The sequence below is a fragment of the Notolepis coatsorum genome (assembly GCF_963971535.1).
Source record: "Notolepis coatsorum genome assembly, chromosome: 5".
Taxonomy (NCBI): domain Eukaryota; kingdom Metazoa; phylum Chordata; class Actinopteri; order Aulopiformes; family Paralepididae; genus Notolepis; species Notolepis coatsorum.
Window position 1 is genome coordinate 148,472,869 of NC_140169.1, and position 19,402 is coordinate 148,492,270.

The 19,402-nt window shown below is 45.1% G+C and overlaps 1 protein-coding gene across 1 annotated transcript in view; it reads left to right on the plus strand.

Moving 5' to 3' along the window:
* Positions 1-16,072: 16,072 nt before the first annotated feature.
* The window catches only part of uggt2 (UDP-glucose glycoprotein glucosyltransferase 2), a gene marked incomplete at its 3' end in the record, with an annotated part of 260,476 nt that continues 257,146 nt past the window's right edge, over positions 16,073-19,402 (plus strand). The window contains exon 1 of the mRNA XM_084314328.1: positions 16,073-16,196. The remainder of the gene's footprint in view (positions 16,197-19,402) is intronic.

Below are 19,402 nucleotides of genomic sequence, written 5' to 3' on the forward strand. Positions count from 1 at the left end.
GTGTGCTAGGGCGGTCAATCAGGGAAACGCTGAACGAAAAGCTGAACACAAGTAGGTTGCCTTTAATATTCACGCATCCCTCACAGAGAGGTGAAATAAAGCAAAAATAGACAGCTGTCCCTCACGCCTAAATATTAAAGGCAACCAACTTGTGTCTAACCACGCCCAACTTGCGTCTAGCCACGCCCCTGCGGCGACGCGGCAGCATTATGTAGCAGTAATCCCCCCTTTTTTACTATCCAGAACTAGCTCAATTGGCAGCGCTGCATTGCTGTGGATCCTACGGCCCATTGCTGGCAAGTTCGATACCCTTCATTTTTTTTTTTTTTTTTTTTTTAACGTGCATTCGCATTCTTTCGCCGTTAAGTTTAGGCATAACTTTAAGCATTGTTTCGGAGTTTTATAAAATCAAACATACAAAAATACAAAAATATGCATATGTCTGCACTTTATGTGCTCATTTTATCTTTTTTTCTGTTGTGAAGCACTTTGAGCTGCAGTTTCTGTATGAAAGGTGCTATACAAATAAAGTTTATTATTATTATTATTATTATTATTATTATTATTATTATTATTATTATTATTATTATTATTATTATTATTATTATTATTATTATTATTATTATTATTATTATTATTATTATTATTATTATTATTATTATTAACAGGGGCGCCCCAGTGGCGAACCACATAGCGCGCTCAGCCTCGATTCCCGAATCCGTCGTTATTTCCCGAATGTCTTCCCCCCACTCTGTCTCCCATTTCTCCTCTGTCTCTCCCTACTGGACTGCCCAGTAGTAATAAAGCGATAAAACGCAAAAAAAATTATCTTAAAAATAAAAAGAAATAACAATAATAATAATAATTATTATTATTATTATTATTATTATTATTATTATTATTATTATTATTATTATTATTATTATTATTATTATTATTATTATTATAATAACAGGGGCGCCCCAGTGGCGAACCACATAGCGCACTCAGCCTCGATTCCCGAATCCGTCGTTATTTCCCGAATGTCTTCCCCCCACTCTTAGTTGGGTCAAGAACCAACATTCTGTGACCATTCTCTGGCTAAGATGTTTTGATGATTGATTTGACTTCTATGGACCTTTTATAAAATATTTAGCCCCCGTGTCCCTCCGAAAAATCCCGGCATTTTTTGTCAGATGGCCAAATCCAAAATATCTGCTGACGCCATCTTGAAAAATTAACTTTTGATCCAGAGCACCTAGAATCATGTATGAATACACTTTTTTGTGTAAGTCAACCACGACGATTCCAATTCTGACATTAGTTTGACTCTATGACATCAATTTAACCCAGAAATCCAAGATGGCCACCATCCAGTAGAGCAGAAATGTAGAAAGAGACAGCAGAGCGAAAATGTAACTTTTGAATGGGAAAGTAAGATTTGGTGTTTGGGCAGGGCTTCAGACTAACAACTTTCCCAATAGCTAGCTAGCTAGCAACAACAACTAGTTAGCTAATATAGTCATTGTAGCCCTGTGTTTGGGGTTTGTTAACCCTTGTGTTGTGTTCGAAAGCTGTTTCTTTCAGGAGTTATTTTGATGATGTTCTGAGCTTGTGCTCAGCCTTCTGTTTCAAAAGGTATCTTGGACCACGCCATCTCGCCATTCCTTGACATGAAGAACTCCTGTTGACCTCGCTCATCCAGGCCTTCTTCTTCAATAGACTGCGAGTGTGTGTGTGTGTGTGTGTGTGTGCGCATACGTGCGTGTGCACATGTGTGTGCGTGTACGTGCGTGCATGCGTGCACTATCCCTTCATACAATGGGTTTCACGCTGGCTTGAATATGGAGCAGAGGAAGAGCAAGGCTTATTTTCATACATCTTACAATAAACCGCCCAACAAGTCAGTTGTGAATGACATCATGGAGAAGCTGTCTACCATCATCGCAACTAAGCACATGCCCTTCGCCTTCTTAGTGGGAGATCATCCTGTGTACGTCCTCATCACTCTGCTCAAGGCCGAGAACCCAAACAAGTACCATGACATTGTACCCTTTCTTGGTCCCTTCCATACACAGTGTGTGATGATGAGCGCTATCTACAAGCGCTACAAGGGGAGTGAGCTAGGAGATGTACTTGTGGCAGGAGGAGTTATTGCAGAGGGCTCCATCGACCGTGCACTGAAAGGCAAGCATTACAAGAGGGGGCTGCGTTGCTTGAGGCTCATCTATGAGGCACTCATGAGTCAGCTGGTAAAGGGGAGGCTCATGCCCAACCTGGCTGATGAGACAAGGGAGAACCTTGAGATTCTGAGAGATATGAGTCTCTCCCAAGAACCCCGTGCAGCTGCACATGCGGCACTGGAGGATGATACTGACCTCGAGAGCCTCATCACCAATTTATTCACCCAGGTGGAGGCCAGTGACATGGCGGACTACTGGAGGGACTTCCTGTCTATGACGGATGCATTCATGGTAGTGTACGACAACAATAGGTATGGAAGGTGGCTGCCTGACTTCTGGGCAATGCTGACAGCTCTCCCTGCTGATCAGGTCGCCTTCCTTCGTACTGACTTCACTCAGTCCATCACAGGCAACCCCTACTCCAACATGGCCTGGGACATGTGGATCGAGTGTACAATGAACAAGGGCAGCAAAATGAAGTCTGGCTGGCTCTCCATCCTCCAGAATGAGAAGCAGCTGCTGGTGCACTCCAGAAATGTGAACAATTTGGCCAAGATCCGGGTGACTCACAATGCCCTGGCCACACACAAAAAAGCCAAGAGGAAGCACATAGAATGTGGTCTGAAAAGGATGAGAGAAGATGAGCAGCGTGTGCAGGACCTGGTCGCATGCATGAGTTTGATTCCTTCCCATTTGATCCAGCCTCACCCACCCTCCGCACACTACAGTCAGCCATGCCTGCCTCTGATGAACTCATCGCGGACTTCAACTCAGCCTATGCTGTGGGAGAGGAGAAGTTGACCAGCTTCTTGCAAGACCGAGTGTTCAGTAAGAAAACCTCCCTCCATGCACCTGTCCCTCTGAGCAAACGCTTGACATTTGCCAAGCAGCCCTGCATGGAGAAGCCCGGGGAGGAACTCAAAGCAAGAGCTGCTGAGATGGAGCGGAGTGCTCTCAAGGCAGTGATCGACCTGGTTGAGGTCAGTCAACTTGTGAATCTCTCAGAGTTGCTGGAACATCATGTTGTCGAGGAATGTGTGGCCTTATTCAACTCCAATGGCACATATAGGAAGACACAGAAGAGCAAGCTCATTCAGAAGCTCTCTCTCCAATCTGTAGATCTGCAAGAACCCTACACCGCTCTTGTCGACATGGGCATGATCTGGAGGATGGCAACCCCATCAGCAGAAGATCGGCAGACACAAGATGGCACCCCATACAAGTGGTTGGACTATGTCCACAAGGTATCATCCATCATCCTTGCCCGCCATGGTGATGCTGACCGTATTTTCTGTGTAAATGACCCGTACGACGTAGCATACTCAACTAAAGATGATGAGCGAGATCTGCGGGTACAAGGTAAGGTACATGTCCCCAACACCTACATGAAGCTGGGCGACCCCTTTCCCTCTGCCAGAGAGTTCAAAACACTGCTGTGTAGCGTCAGCAACAAGGAGCGGCTACAAAAAGTAATATGCAGCTATCTGACTGACCTTGTTGCACAGGGTGTAGATTCAGAGATCGTCTACTCTGTTGGCTCCCACTGCACCAACTTGTCAACCCAGCAACCAATGCAGAACTACAGCTTTGACCAGTCTGAGGCTGACACCATCCTCTTCTCTGCTTACACAGTTCTACGTGAGTCAGGCTACAGTGGCCCTGTGGTCATTGATGCAGCCGACACCGATACCTATGTCATGGCAGCGGCCATCTCTCAACAGCTGCCCGGTATGCTCTGCATCAAGAGAAAGCAGAACACGGTCTTCTGCCGTGGCCTGGTTACTGAGGAGATGGCAGATTGTATTGTGCAGCTACACTGCATTACAGGCTGTGATGCCAATTCAGGCTTCTATGACAAGGGTAAGTCGTCGGTGTATGACAAGGTGGCAAAGAGCCCTATGGCACGACGGCTGCTCTCGCGGTGTGGAGATAGCCTTTACCTTGAGGAGGAGGTGCTAGAGGAGCTGTTCGAGTTCACACGACATGTTATTTATGGCGACAAGAAGAGTAGCACCATGGCTGAGGCCCGTGCCACAAAGTGGAAGAGAATGAAGAACAAATCATTCATCCATCTCCCTCCAGATGCAGATAGCCTACGCCAACACTGCCTCCGTGCCAACTACTTGGCATATCTAGTGCGCCACCCCTCCCTGAAGCGACACCCTTCGCCACTCGGACATGGCTGGGAGCTGGTGGGTGGTCGCTGTCGCCCTGTCCGCCACACACGACCTGCTCTCCCAACACATCTACCTGCACCAGGGCCAGCTGAAGAAAGTGAGGAAGAGGAGAGTGAGGAGGATGATGATGAGAAGGGAGATGATGATGTATGGAGGAGGAGGGGTGATTCATTGGAATCTGATGATTCAGAATCTAGTGAGGCAGAATGCTCTGATTCGGACTGATCATGACATGTTTAAAGTGGTTTCATTGTTGGGGCGCTCCAGTAGCACACCACATAGCGTGCTGAGTCGCGAAGCGGTCGTCCCGGGTTCATTTCCCAGTCCCGGCGACCATTTGCTGCATGTCTTCCCTACCTCTCCTCCCGTTCTCCCTCTCTCCCTCTATCGGTCCTGCGTGGCCAGAAAAAGCTGAAAATGCTATAAAGTAAAAAATAAAAATAAAAAAAAATAAAAAAGTGGTTTCATTGTTAATCTGTTCAAGTTACAGCTATTTAAGAGAGCGTATTTTGAAGTATAATTAGTTATCTTATCATACTGTACATTCATAAATTATTTTGCTGAGATCCTTATGAAGGTAGTTTGTTTAAAGTACAGCAGTACCATGGTAAAATTGGTTTTGACATTAAAAGTTACATTTTCGCTCTACTGTATGGTGGCCATCTTGGATTTCTGGGTCAAATTGATGTCATAGAGTCAAACTGATGTCAGAATTGGAATCGTCATGGTTGACTTACACAAAAAAGTGTATTCATACATGATTCTAGGTGCTCTGGATCAAAAGTTAATTTTTCAAGATGGCGTCAGCAGGTATTTTGGATTTGGCCATCTGACAAAAAATGCCGGGATTTTTCTGAGGGACACGGGGGCTAAATATTTTATAAAAGGTCCATAGAAGTCAAATCAATCATCAAAACATCTTAGCCAGAGAATGGTCACAGAATGTTGGTTCTTGACCCAACTATCTGTCTCCCATTTCTCCTCTGTCTCTCCCTACTGGACTGCCCAGTAGTAATAAAGCGATAAAACGCAAAAAAAATTATCTTATAAAAAAAAAAAAAAAAAAAAAAAAAAAATAATAATAATAATAATAATAATAATAATAATAATAATAATAATAATAATAATAATAATAATAATAATAATAATAATAATAATAATAATTATTATTATTATTATTATTATTATTATTATTATTATTATTATTATTATTATTATTATTATTATTATTATTGTTACAAAGGATCAGATTAAACCGAATATATATATTTATTGATTGATATATATTGCATAATATTTGTATATCGTTTGATATCCCTTGTATATTCCTTGTACATATACACGGAATATCCCTTTAGCCTAGTACATACCATAATATTTCATTCTCCTATTGGACAGCGGTCCACAGGCGCCAAGGCCATGCCTCCAAAGTCAGGTTCAGGAATATAGCTGGTACTAGTTTATTCATCTAAGCGTATAAATACGGCGCAGGTGAATACAGAAGCACTTAGTCAGAAACTTAGTCTTAGAGAGTTACCCAATAAGTTGAAGCCTCACCCACGATACGACGTGCGGTGCAGTATGGCCTGTTTGGCCCCAAATAGAGCATTGAGACCGCGTGCGAATTAATAACTGAAGTGTCAGAGTTTAACGCTGTACCGTCGAGTTCGACCTATTCTATTAAGTCAGTAATAGTCTATTTGTGTATAGTGTATCGTGCGGCTAAAGTTCTACAGTGACCAGCATCACCAACGTTTCCTCGTATCAGCTAGAGTGCTTATCCAGGCTGGGCTGCTTATCATGGCGCTTTCACCCGAGGAGCCCTAGACGAGGACCGTGTGGACATGTACACTGGATAATCTACCCGACGACTGCATAGCCCTTTTCGGCTGGATTATATTTGCTTTTGGTCCTGTAATTGATGGAGCGGAGAATCGCCGACACCCACAAGTGTGTGGGATTTACCCTGTGAGGAGCCACGTCGAGTCCGTCCCTCAGAAGCCTGAGGCCGGCTAGCTTTCTTCCATGTGGAGCTACATGCTACGGAGAACAGCTGTATTCGTCTGTGGATCAAGATCTTATTGCACCGTCTCCTGTACTCGGAGTCTCCTTATCATCGTTGACCCAGACTCTACTACCGACAGATCCTCTACCCTTGCTGGCTTACAACCGGGGGGACCCTTCCAGTATCTCCCGCTATATTACTAGTGTACCATAGATATAATTCCCTAAGATTCAGGTTGTATGATTATCTCCTGCATAATATGAGAATGGACATTCGTTATTGATTTGCCTACGCACATTCCTTTGCCTTATAAGCGCATCCAAAGTGAAGTAAAGTAAAGTATATTATGTACCTTTTGCTGCAATAAATACTTAAATACAACTTTGTGTGGAACCGATTCATTGTGGGGAAGTGTTCATCATTAGATACCTGTGTACTGTATGGCCAGTAGGAATGTACATAAGACGGTAGTGGTTTAATGATACCATACTTATCAATACAGTCAGGGAATTGTACCCCTCAGTTACAATTGGTCCTTCGAGCCGGATGGTAACTAGCGTAATATTAATATAGTGGTATTAATATTGACATGGCCAATGATGAACACTCCACAAAACGGTTCTCCTAAAATAGATCGCCCGCAGCGTAGACGGCAGACACCTCAGTACTTAGAGGATTACGTTGCCAGTATACTACCTAGCTTTCTACAGACGGTAAACGCGGAAAAAGTAGATAGTAAAATTATGTCCGACCCTATCGACCAGGCTACCCCGCCAGTAGAGGCCCTAGTAGGTTCTAACGTAACTGACCAAGCTCACAGTGGGGACCAGGAGGGACCTGACATGACTTTACCCCCCGCCAAGACCGAAGAAGTAGTCCCCGGAGAGCTCCAGGATAAAGAAAGCCCTCCAGGGATGGAACTCGACCCACTACAAGAAGGGACGAGCACCCCGGAGATGGATCTCCTCGACTCGCCACAGGAGAACGGATCTCCAACGAGTACTACCAGGAGCGGATCACCTCAACCAGCGTCTTCCCCCAGCGAGGCGGACAAGATGCTGGCACAGGCCTTCCTCGCCAGCCTGGCAGCCTCAACCGAGCGCGATCGACTCCAAGCACAGACGCTTAGTGAGCGCGAACATTCTTCCATGGAAAGAGAACGCCTTCAAGCGCAGCAACGGAGTGACGAAGATCGTATACGTCTAGAGATTAGACGCCTTCAGACGGAAGAGAATATGGGAAGAGACCAGGCCGAAGCCCAGCGCGCTGCCGCCGAAGCCCAGCGCGCCGCTGCCGGTGCCCAAAGAGAAGCAGAGCGCGACCTCGCTCTCACCAAGCGCGAAGCCGAGCGCGACCGATTACAAGCGCAGATAATGGAGCAGCTGATTACCAGGGCAACCCCCCCTCCCTCCGCACGGGGCTCCAGGGCCTCGTCAAGACAAGGGTCAAGGGCACCCTCCCCTACCCGATCAAGCGACCCTGAGCCCGACCACCAGAGAGAGCCTATACCCCTCTCCGAACCCCTTCCCCGACCGGTCCAAGCGAGACCCAGCTACAAGGAAGAAACGGTCTACACCGCGGAGAGGCTAAATAGACGACTACAGGATCTAGATGACCTGCCAGAGGAAGAAGAAGAGGGAGAGGAGGAGAGTCAAGCCCAACAGCAGCACAGTACTCCACAGGACCAGGAGGTCCAGTACAGCCCAGGCTTTACCCCCGCGGCTCTGCGCTACAGACCCCCGACTCAATTCACGGGTGAGCTTGACGCACGACCAGCCCCGAGGAACAGCACCTGGGTACGCGGGCCATGGTACCCAGCAGGTACCAGCCCACCAAGACACGTAAGAGGAGACTCGCCTAGGAGGCCTCTCTTCCAACGCTCACCGATGTGCCAGCCATCCATGGCATCGTACATTGGCACACCGACGTTCCCGGACTTCACACACGAGAACAGAGCACAGTACACAGAGCTACGAATGTGCTTAGAGACAATGATGTCCGATGTAGCTGATGAACCGTACAAATATGCTATCCTACTAAAGCACCTCAAGGTGCCCCGAGCGCACAATATAGCGCTGGCATATGCCACCTCTACTACCCCATACACCGCGGCTCTAGCAGCACTCGACCAAAGATATGGACGCATATGGGACTACGTAATACAAGAGATAAGGCATATTGACCGCCTACCCCCAGCCACAGACAATCGTTCACTAGATGACCTGTCTATCAAGGTACAATCCCTGGTAGGGATGCTGGGGGCGCAAAAGGAAAAGGGTATGCACGAACTGTACGCGAACTCTAATGTCGAGAGGATTTTAGAGAAGCTTCCGCCCGCCCGACAAGAGCGCTTCAGGCGGCAAAGAGACCACCGTGATCCTAACGGTCCCGAGCCATCCCTCCTAGACCTAGCCGACTTCCTGGCGAGAGAAGTCAACAGCCTACGGTTGGATACGTTCATGCGGAGCACACCAAGCTCCAGAGAGGGACCTAGGAGAGCAAACGATGGCCGCAGATTGGTGACCGTCATGCACCAATCAGAATCAGTACCGAGCAGCAAGAACCACAGTACCCCCTCGATGAAAGAGAAGTGGAAGATGGTGTGCCCGTACTGCGAAAAGGAACACTGGCTGTCACAATGTGACACGTTCAAGAAGATGACCGCCGACGAGGTGAGTCAATGGATAAAGTCCAACCGACGCTGTTACCAATGTGCGCGCAGTCACATGGCAGCCGATTGCCGCTTAAAGAAGAGGTGTAGTCGGTGTGACGGAGCCCACTTAGACGTCTTACACGACAGTAACAGAAGAAAGCCTGCACCCTCAAGCAGCACAAAGGCAAGTGTTATGTACATTGACCCCGCCAGCAGCGGGGGCGCCCGGGTGCTCTTAAAGGTGGTCCGCGTAACATTGAGTTACCAAGACAAGGTCATGGACACTTACGCCGTCCTTGACGACGGGTCAGAGAAGACCCTTCTCCTCGCGTCCGCTGCGGCCCAGCTGGGGCTGCGGGGGAGCGAAGACCAGATGACGATTCGGACAATAAGAAGAGATCTAAAAACGATAAAGGGCGAGAATGTCTCCTTCACTATCGCAGCAAGCGGGCAGCCAGAGAGACGGTATAGGATCACTAACGCTTTCACCAGCCAAGACATAGGCCTGTCGCAGTACACCTACCCCATCGCCAAGCTGATGGATAAATATGTGCACCTGCGTCAACTACCTATACCGCTCATAGACGGTGCCACCCCGACCCTGCTGATAGGCTCCGACCATGCAGACCTCATCGTCCCGATGGACCGGGTCCACACAGGGCCCAGAGGCTGTCCTGCAGCAGTCGAGACCCGCCTAGGATGGACACTACAAGGCCCCCTCGCTAGGTCTCTTAACCGAACAGCAGCCACTAGCTGCCTCCACTCCAGAGTGACAGAAGAAGACACCACCCTCTTACAGCATGTCGAGAGGCTATGGACACTAGAGACAATGCCCTTTAAGAACGAAAAGAAAGACATTCGTTCCAAGGAAGACATTTGCGCTATAGCCCTCCTCGAGCAGGGGACAAAGAGAGTCAAAGTCAACGGAGTGATGAGATACGCAACTCCACTCCTGAGGCGAGAGGGTATGCCTACCTTCCACGCCCCAAAAGAAGCGACGGAGCGGTATCTATTGAACACAGAGCGGCGCCTAGCCAGAGACCCCGCTCAAGAGACTGTGTACCGCGCTGAGATTGACAAGCTAATCACAGCGGGACACATAAAGAAAATTGACATTAAAGAGGCCGATCAGACGACCGAATCATGGTACGTGCCGCACCACAAAGTCCACCACAACGGCAAGGATCGTATTGTGTTCAACTGCAGCTACCAGATCGGATCACAAAATCTGAATAAAGAGCTCTTGCCCGGCCCAACACTCGGCCCCTCTCTACTAGGCGTGTTACTACGTTTCCGCCAAGACAAGGTGGCCATCAGCGGCGACATCAAAGGGATGTTCCTGCAGGTGAGACTAGTGGAGGAGGACAAGCCCCTGCTGCGGTTCCTATGGAGAGAGAGGATCGGGGACGAGCAACCAGCCATCTATCAATGGGAAGTCCTCCCTTTCGGAACCACATGCAGCCCATGCTGTGCTACGTTTGCACTGCAAAAACACGTCGCAGAGGACCCAGCAGCTGATGAAGAGGTCCGACAAAGTGTAGGAAATAGTTTCTACGTGGACAACTGTCTGCAAAGCGTCTCGACGCCAGAAGAAGCCGAGGCCCTTCTACTCAAGCTCCGCGCCTCCCTGATCAAAGGCGGCTTTGATCTCAGGCAGTGGGCCAGCAGCGACCCTCAAGTATTGCGCAGCCTCTCCCCCGAGGACAAGGCAGCAAGCAGCGAGACCTGGATGGCGACCATCCCAGGAGAAGCCCAAGAAATGACATTAGGACTAGTCTGGCGCTTCAAAACAGACTCGCTCCATTATAAACACACACCCCTGACCAAGGAGCAGGGAAGGTCGACTGCACTACCGACCACAAGACGGAGTGTATACAGAACACTCGCCAGACAATATGACCCGTTGGGATGTATTCTACCTTACACCACCAGGGCAAAGATGATTGTAAGAGCGTTATGGGACAAGGACCAGGGCTGGGACGACCCCATACCCGAACACCTTGCCTCCACATGGAGAGAGTGGGAGACAGAACTCAGCTCACTCCCAGGTGTCAACATACGCCGCAGCTACTTCCCACCCACAGTGAGGCCGGAGACGTGCCAGGTGGACCTGCACGTCTTCAGCGACGCCTCCGAAGTAGCCTACGGTTCGGTGGCCTACTTGCGTGCCCGAGAGGAGGGAGGAGAAATACATACTGCTTTCATCCTGGCTCGCTCAAGAATAGCCCCACGCAAGCAACAATCTATCCCGCGTCTAGAGCTCTGCGCAGCCCTAGCAGGAGCGCAACTCGCCACGTTAATCCAACGTGAACTCACCATCCCGGTGCAAAGAACAATCTTGTGGTCAGACTCCACGACAGTACTCACATGGATCCGGTCTGATTCGTGTAGATACAAGGTCTTCGTGGGAGTCAGAGTCACAGAGATCCAAGATTTAACAGAAGCAGCAAGCTGGAGGTATGTGGACACAAAACACAACCCAGCTGACGTCATCACCCGGGGAATGTCCCTGGATGACCTCACCCGTCACAACCTATACAGTGACGGGCCAGAGTTCCTCAAGCTCCCGGAAGAAGAGTGGCCTACACCCACCCCACGGGAAGCGAGTAAAGAGGAGGCAGAGAACAAGAAATCTATGTTCTGTGGATTGACCACACTCGTCTCCACAGACCCCGACATAGACGATTGCCTCACCCTTGAGAGTGCGCAGCTAAAGACATTCCTGTGGCACCACCCAGAGGTTCAGCTCACTACTGACATTACTGCAGCGAACTACGAAGAAGCAGAACTCCTTCTCCTACAACGAGCCCAGAGAGACTCGTTTCCCGATGAGCTAGACTGTCTACAGGGAGCAAAGCCCGTCCCGTCAGACAGCAGATTGCTCCACCTAGCCCCCGAGAGCGACGCCCATGGTCTCATCAGAGTGGATGGTCGTCTGCGGAGAGCTCCAGACTTACCGGATGATGTCAAGTACCCGATAGTCTTAAACAGCCGACACAAGGTCACAGAGCTGATCATAAAGAAATACGACGAGGATGTGCATCACGCCGGGGCAGAGAGAGTCTTCGCGGAGATCAGACGCCGTTATTGGATACTGCAAGGGAGAGAAGCAGTACGACGTTTCCAGCGGACTTGTCTAGACTGTCGTAAATGGCGAGCACAGCCCAGTATACCCCGGATGGCTGACCTACCTCCCTGTCGCCTCCGACTCGGCGACAAGCCTTTTCACTCCACCGGTATGGACTGTTTCGGCCCGCTGTATGTAAAGAAAGGAAGAGGGACCGAGAAGCGGTGGGGTATTGTATTCAAATGCATGACCACCCGAGCGATGCATATAGAACTCCTTCCAACCATGAGCACAGACTCATTCCTTATGGCCTTCCGAAGATTCACATCGCGGAAAGGCAAACCGTCTATACTATTGTCTGATCACGGGACAAACTTCAAAGGCGGAAAAAGAGAGCTGAGAGAGAGCTTCCAAGCTATGGGCCCAGAACTTAAGACCCACCTCGCTCCATCCCAGATTGATTTCCAGTTTAATCCCCCGAATGCACCTCACTTCGGTGGAACTTGGGAACGAGAAGTACGTTCAATAAAGACAGCCCTGTACGCCGTGCTTGGGGCCCAGACCGTGGCGGAAGAAGTCCTAATGACAGTCCTCACGGAGATCGAGGGAGTATTGAACTCAAAGCCCCTCGGTTACGTCTCAAGTGATGTAGCAGATGTCGACCCAGTCACCCCCAACACACTCTTGATGGGGCGGCTGGACCCTGCGCTACTACAGACAGTGTACAGGCCTGAAGAAGCGAACGGCCGAAGAATGTGGAGGTACAGTCAAGTATTGGCTGACAAGTTTTGGAACAGCTTCCTACTCCACTATCTACCGTCTCTACAGACCCGCCAGAAATGGGTGAAAGAGAGAGACAATTTGACAGAAGGAACAGTCGTCATGATTATCGACCAGTCACTACCCCGAGCTATGTGGCCGGCTGGCCGCGTAAGCAAAGTGATCACCGGTGCCGACGGAAAGGTCCGAGCAGCCGAAGTGCTCGTCCAAAGGCGGATCTACACCCGACCCGTGGCGAGGCTAATAGAGTTGCCAAGGCTCCCCGATACTATTGATGACGACCATGACCCCATGACTTTGTGAACTGCCCTACCCCTCACAACAGACATTGAGTAGTGGACAGTGCGGTTAATCTGTCTCTGCTTAGCTAATTAGGTGGGACTAATTAGGAGGCGGCTGTTACAAAGGATCAGATTAAACCGAATATATATATTTATTGATTGATATATATTGCATAATATTTGTATATCGTTTGATATCCCTTGTATATTCCTTGTACATATACACGGAATATCCCTTTAGCCTAGTACAGACCATAATATTTCATTCTCCTATTGGACAGCGGTCCACAGGCGCCAAGGCCATGCCTCCAAAGTCAGGTTCAAAGTCACCTCCGGGGACATGCCTGGACATGAACGGTACTGCGTAAGGATATGAGACAGGAATAAAGCTGGTACTAGTTTATTCATCTAAGCGTATAAATACGGCGCAGGTGAATACAGAAGCACTTAGTCAGAAACTTAGTCTTAGAGAGTTACCCAATAAGTTGAAGCCTCACCCACGATACGACGTGCGGTGCAGTATGGCCTGTTTGGCCCCAAATAGAGCATTGAGACCGCGTGCGAATTAATAACTGAAGTGTCAGAGTTTAACGCTGTACCGTTGAGTTCGACCTATTCTATTAAGTCAGTAATAGTCTATTTGTGTATAGTGTATCGTGCGGCTAAAGTTCTACAGTGACCAGCATCACCAACGTTTCCTCGTATCAGCTAGAGTGCTTATCCAGGCTGGGCTGCTTATCATGGCGCTTTCACCCGAGGAGCCCTAGACGAGGACCGTGTGGACATGTACACTGGATAATCTACCTGACGACTGCATAGCCCTTTTCGGCTGGATTATATTTGCTTTTGGTCCTGTAATTGATGGAGCGGAGAATCGCCGACACCCACAAGTGTGTGGGATTTACCCTGTGAGGAGCCACGTCGAGTCCGTCCCTCAGAAGCCTGAGGCCGGCTAGCTTTCTTCCATGTGGAGCTACATGCTACGGAGAACAGCTGTATTCGTCTGTGGATCAAGATCTTATTGCACCGTCTCCTGTACTCGGAGTCTCCTTATCATCGTTGACCCAGACTCTACTACCGACAGATCCTCTACCCTTGCTGGCTTACAACCGGGGGGACCCTTCCAGTATCTCCCGCTATATTACTAGTGTACCATAGATATAATTCCCTAAGATTCAGGTTGTATGATTATCTCCTGCGTAATATGAGAATGGACATTCGTTATTGATTTGCCTACGCACATTCCTTTGCCTTATAAGCGCATCCAAAGTGAAGTAAAGTAAAGTATATTATGTACCTTTTGCTGCAATAAATACTTAAATACAACTTTGTGTGGAACCGATTCATTGTGGGGAAGTGTTCATCATTAGATACCTGTGTACTGTATGGCCAGTAGGAATGTACATAAGACGGTAGTGGTTTAATGATACCATACTTATCAATACAGTCAGGGAATTGTACCCCTCAGTTACAATTATTATTATTATTATTATTATTATTATTATTATTATTATTATTATTATTATTATTATTATTATTATTATTATTATTATTATTATTATTATGTATTATTATTATTATTATTATTATTATTATTATTATTATTATTATTATTATTATTATTATTATTATTATTATTATTATTATTATTATTATTATTATTATTATTATTACAAATATCTAGGCATTACAGTGGACGAGAACCTTACGTTTAAATCTCACATAGACAAACTTGTGTCAAAGCTGAAGCTTAAACTCGGCTTCTTTTTCAGAAACAGGTCCTGTTTTTCACTTAAAGTGAGAAGTCACCTGATCTCGACCACCTTCTTACCACTACTCGATTATGGTGACTTACTCTATATGTATGCACCTGATCAGTACCTTAGAAAGCTTGATACTGTGTACCATTCTGCCTTACGCTTTGTCACGGGATGTGGAAATCGAGTGCACCATTGCACCCTATATACCATTGCAAGTTATCCATCTCTACAAATACGACGATTTTCTCGATGGCTCTCTCTGGTGCACAAAGCTCTGCTTAAACTGGTTCCCTCGTACCTAAGTGTGCTTCTGTGCACAAAGCAATATAAGTATGCCCTTCGTTCTCAAGCTGTTCTAACACTGGAAGTTCCCCATATGAGAACTGAATTGGGAAAAAGGGCTTTTAAATATGCTGCTCCTTCATCTTGGAACAAGATACAGGAGGACCTAAAATTACCAGGACTGGTCACCCTCGGAGAATTCAAAGCCATTTTAAAATCCTACGAACTCAGTTCCCTTGGTCAGTGCAACTGTGTTTGATCATTTGCCTGTTTGATAACTTGCCTGAAATTGGAGCTTGATGTAAATGTTTTATCTGTATTTTATTGTGATGTTCTTTTTTATGTTGAAACTTTCTGCTGCCTTGCTTGGCCAGATCGCTCTTGAAAAAGAGATTTTAATCTCAATGATGCTTATCTGGTTAAATAAAGGATTTGATTGATTGATTGATTATTATTATTATTATTATTATTATTATTATTATCATTATCATTATCATTATCATTATCATTATTATTATTATTATTATTATTATTATTATTATTATTATTATTATTATTATTATTATTATTATTATTATTATTATTATTATTATTATTATTATTATTATTATTATTATTATTATTATTATTATTATTATTATTATTATTATTATTATTATTATTATTATTATTATTATTATTATTATTATTATTATTATTATTATTATTATTATTATTATTATTATTATTATTATTATTATTATTATTATTATAGGCCCCACCACAGAGCATGTTCTCTTGGTGGGGAATCGTATATCTGCCCGCGGCGCTGCCTGACGTAAACAGTAATGTAAGGCACGGCTTTTTATTCTGTTCACTGTCCCGGTGTCCCGGTGTCCCCCTGCTCCCGGAGACCCGATGAAAACGCGTGGGGAAATAAAGTGAAACATAAATAAAACAGTTTGTGTCTCGCTTTAGAACAGGCGTCAGCGGCGGACAGCACGACGCACCGGGTAATCTGGCGTCCTGTGTCTGAAGAGGAGCATAACGGTGAGGGCTTCTGCTGTTATTATTAATATTACTACAGGCTGCAGAATGCAACCCGTTTGTTGTAACTGTTCGAAACTATACTACACATCATTTCAGTAACTCTGGAACCAGCGACAGTGTACTTGTGTCGCCTCGTTTGTTTGCATCTCAAGACGTAGCGTCACGTACTGTCCTGTATGTCTGTCTCTACCCAGGTCACTAACTTACATGTAGTCACTGTGGAGCTGTTTATAACACACACACATGTCTAATCATCATGATCTTATCTGTTAGTTAGTGATACATATTATTCTCCGTCTCGAGATTCTATAACTACTTTGTGTATTCTTCTCGAGGCTTAGACTCTATTGTGTTGACTAGTGCTGCACAACTATACGTGGCAGTGGTGAATGAATGAATGAAAACTTTATTTAACAGATTGCAGAATGGGTACAATACAGTACGGCTCAATACACACGATTATTAAGGGGATGCAGACCAGAGAAATAATTTAACCCCAGAACCCACCTCACCCCTGCCCACTTTGACAACCTAGGATGGCTTAGAGTAGACGACAGAGTACAGCAACTTGCAATGGGCCTGGTCTACAAGATACACTATACGACCGGGGTGCCCATGTACATGTCAAAATACTTCCCAAAGGTCAGTGAATACCACAACCACTACACCAGAGGAAGCTCAACAAATCATGTTAAACCCAGATTCGGATCAAACAACACGTTTCGCAATTATGCCACAACAATGTGGAACGCCCTACCCAAAGCTGTAAAGGAATGTGAATCCCTGCCCACATTCAAAACCGCTCTTAAAGAGCACCTACGGGAGGCTGCAATTCGAAACTGGCCACCGTAAATGCCCAAAACCCCCACCCCTAATAGACAGTCTCCTCCCCACCGCATGTATATATTCCCTCCCCGCCGTATGTATATTTCTCTCCCACCCACCCACCCCCTCCTAATGTACAGTCCCCTCCCCATCATATGTATATACTCTGTCAGGATCTAGGGGTAACAGTACTGTATATTGGAATACCGTTTATGTCACAAATGTATCAGTACTAAATACCTATATGTCCCTATGCCATAAATGTCATGTATGTTGTGTATGTCATAAATGTCTATATGAATTGAAAATGGGGGACCCTGATGGAAACAAGACAAACGTCTTTCTCGGGTCTGCATCCCCTTAACAATTGTATGTATTGAGCCGTACTGTATTGTACCCATTCTGCAATCTGTTAAATAAAGTTTTCATTCATTCATTCATTCATTGTATTGAGCTGTACTGTATTGTACCCATTCTGCAATCTGTTAAATAAAGTTTTCAATCAATCAGTCAATTTGGATTTGATTTGATTTTGATTTGAAATCTTTATTTCGAACATGCAATGAATACAAACAAACAATAACAAAAGCAAAACAACTCAATCTACATGTGCGAAATGGAGTAGGAAGAAGTATACACTTATTTAATCCTACCCCTTTTCCACTACTCAAATGAGTGTACTATTTTAAAACATAAAAAAGAAAAGAAAAAAAAATATATATATATGCAAAACAAAAAACAAAAACTATATATGTAAAACATGAAAGAAATAAAATAGAAAACAAAATAAAAATGTAAACACCCGTGAATATCAAGTCCCTTCCTCATCCCTGTACCTTGTGAACATAATTTCCTTATACATCAGTTTGAATTGTCTCATGTTTGGACATTGCTTTAGCACCACATTTAGACTGTTCCACAGTTTCACTCCACATATCAAGATGCAGTGTCTTCTCATGGTAGTGCGTAGGGGTGGGACGATACATCGATCCAGATCGATACATCGATGTAATTATCAACAATCGAATCGGATCGATGCGATGTAATAAGATCGATTCATATCGATACTCTTATTTTGAAAATCCTGTGGCGAGTCTCATATCCGCCCAAGAACAACAGCAGTAGCTCCGTGTGTGTAGATGTTACAGCATAGCATTCTCCCTTTCTGTGTGTGTGTGTGTGCGCGCGTCTTTGGAAAGACCAGATGAGGTCAGAGGAGTTTGATGTTTAAATGTTATTTAAACATAAACAATATAATACATAATAAATGTAGGCCTATACATGATCATGCAACATCAACAAATTGTTGTAGGAACTGTTTGGGAGAGGGAGGGTGTGAGTTTTGAGTTCCAAAAAATGTAGCTTAAAGTTTAAAGCTCAATATATAAAAACGTGGCACTTTACAGTGAACAGGAGGTCTATTTGTATTAAAAACAATAGATTGATTTTCCTTTAAATGTCTGGAAGAGCTCAAAAATACAAATGTCAAATGATATTTTCATTACCTTTTTTTTGTTGATCTAAATGTTACTGATTGTGTTAAATGGGCATATGATATCATCTCATATCGATCGCAGGCACCTGAATCTAATCGTATCGTATTGTATCGTGAGAGACTTTGTGATATCGGCAAATATCGTATCGTTGTCCAAAGAATCGATATCGTATCGTATCATGATGAAACTGGTGATTCCCACCCCTAGTAGTGCGTACGTTTAGCACTTTTAAATTGTGTTCTCCCCTCAGATTATAACCCCCCTCCCTATCAAAGAACAATTCTTGAATGTTTCTTGGAAGTGCATGACTTTTTGCTTTATAAATTAAAATTGTGCCGTTTTAAATTCCACAAGATCATTTAACTTCAATGTCTTTGACTCCAAAAACAATATGTTAGTGTGATCACGATAACCTGCAATGTGAACTATCCTTATGGCCCTTTTTTGGAGTATAAAAAGTGGTTGTAGTGTAGACTTATAATTGTTTCCCCAGACTTCAGCACAGTAATTTAAATATGGTAAAACTAGTGAACAGTAGATAATGTAGAGTGATTTTCTATCCAGAATGTACTTTACTTTACTCATGACTGAAATGCTTCGTGAGAGTTTAGATTTGACATGTTTTATGTGAGGTTTCCAACAGGTTTTATGGTCTATTATTACACCTAGGAATTTATTTTCATAAACTCTTTCAATAATCACATTATTTATTTTAACTTGTACCTGAGTATCCAATCTACAGTTTCCAAACAACATAATTTTAGTTTTGCTCAAGTTCAATGATAATTTGTTTCTATCAAACCATTCCTTCAATTTCTTCATTTCAGATGTGATGACCTCTAAAAGCTGCTGGACATTCTCACCAGAAAAAAAAAGATTAGTGTC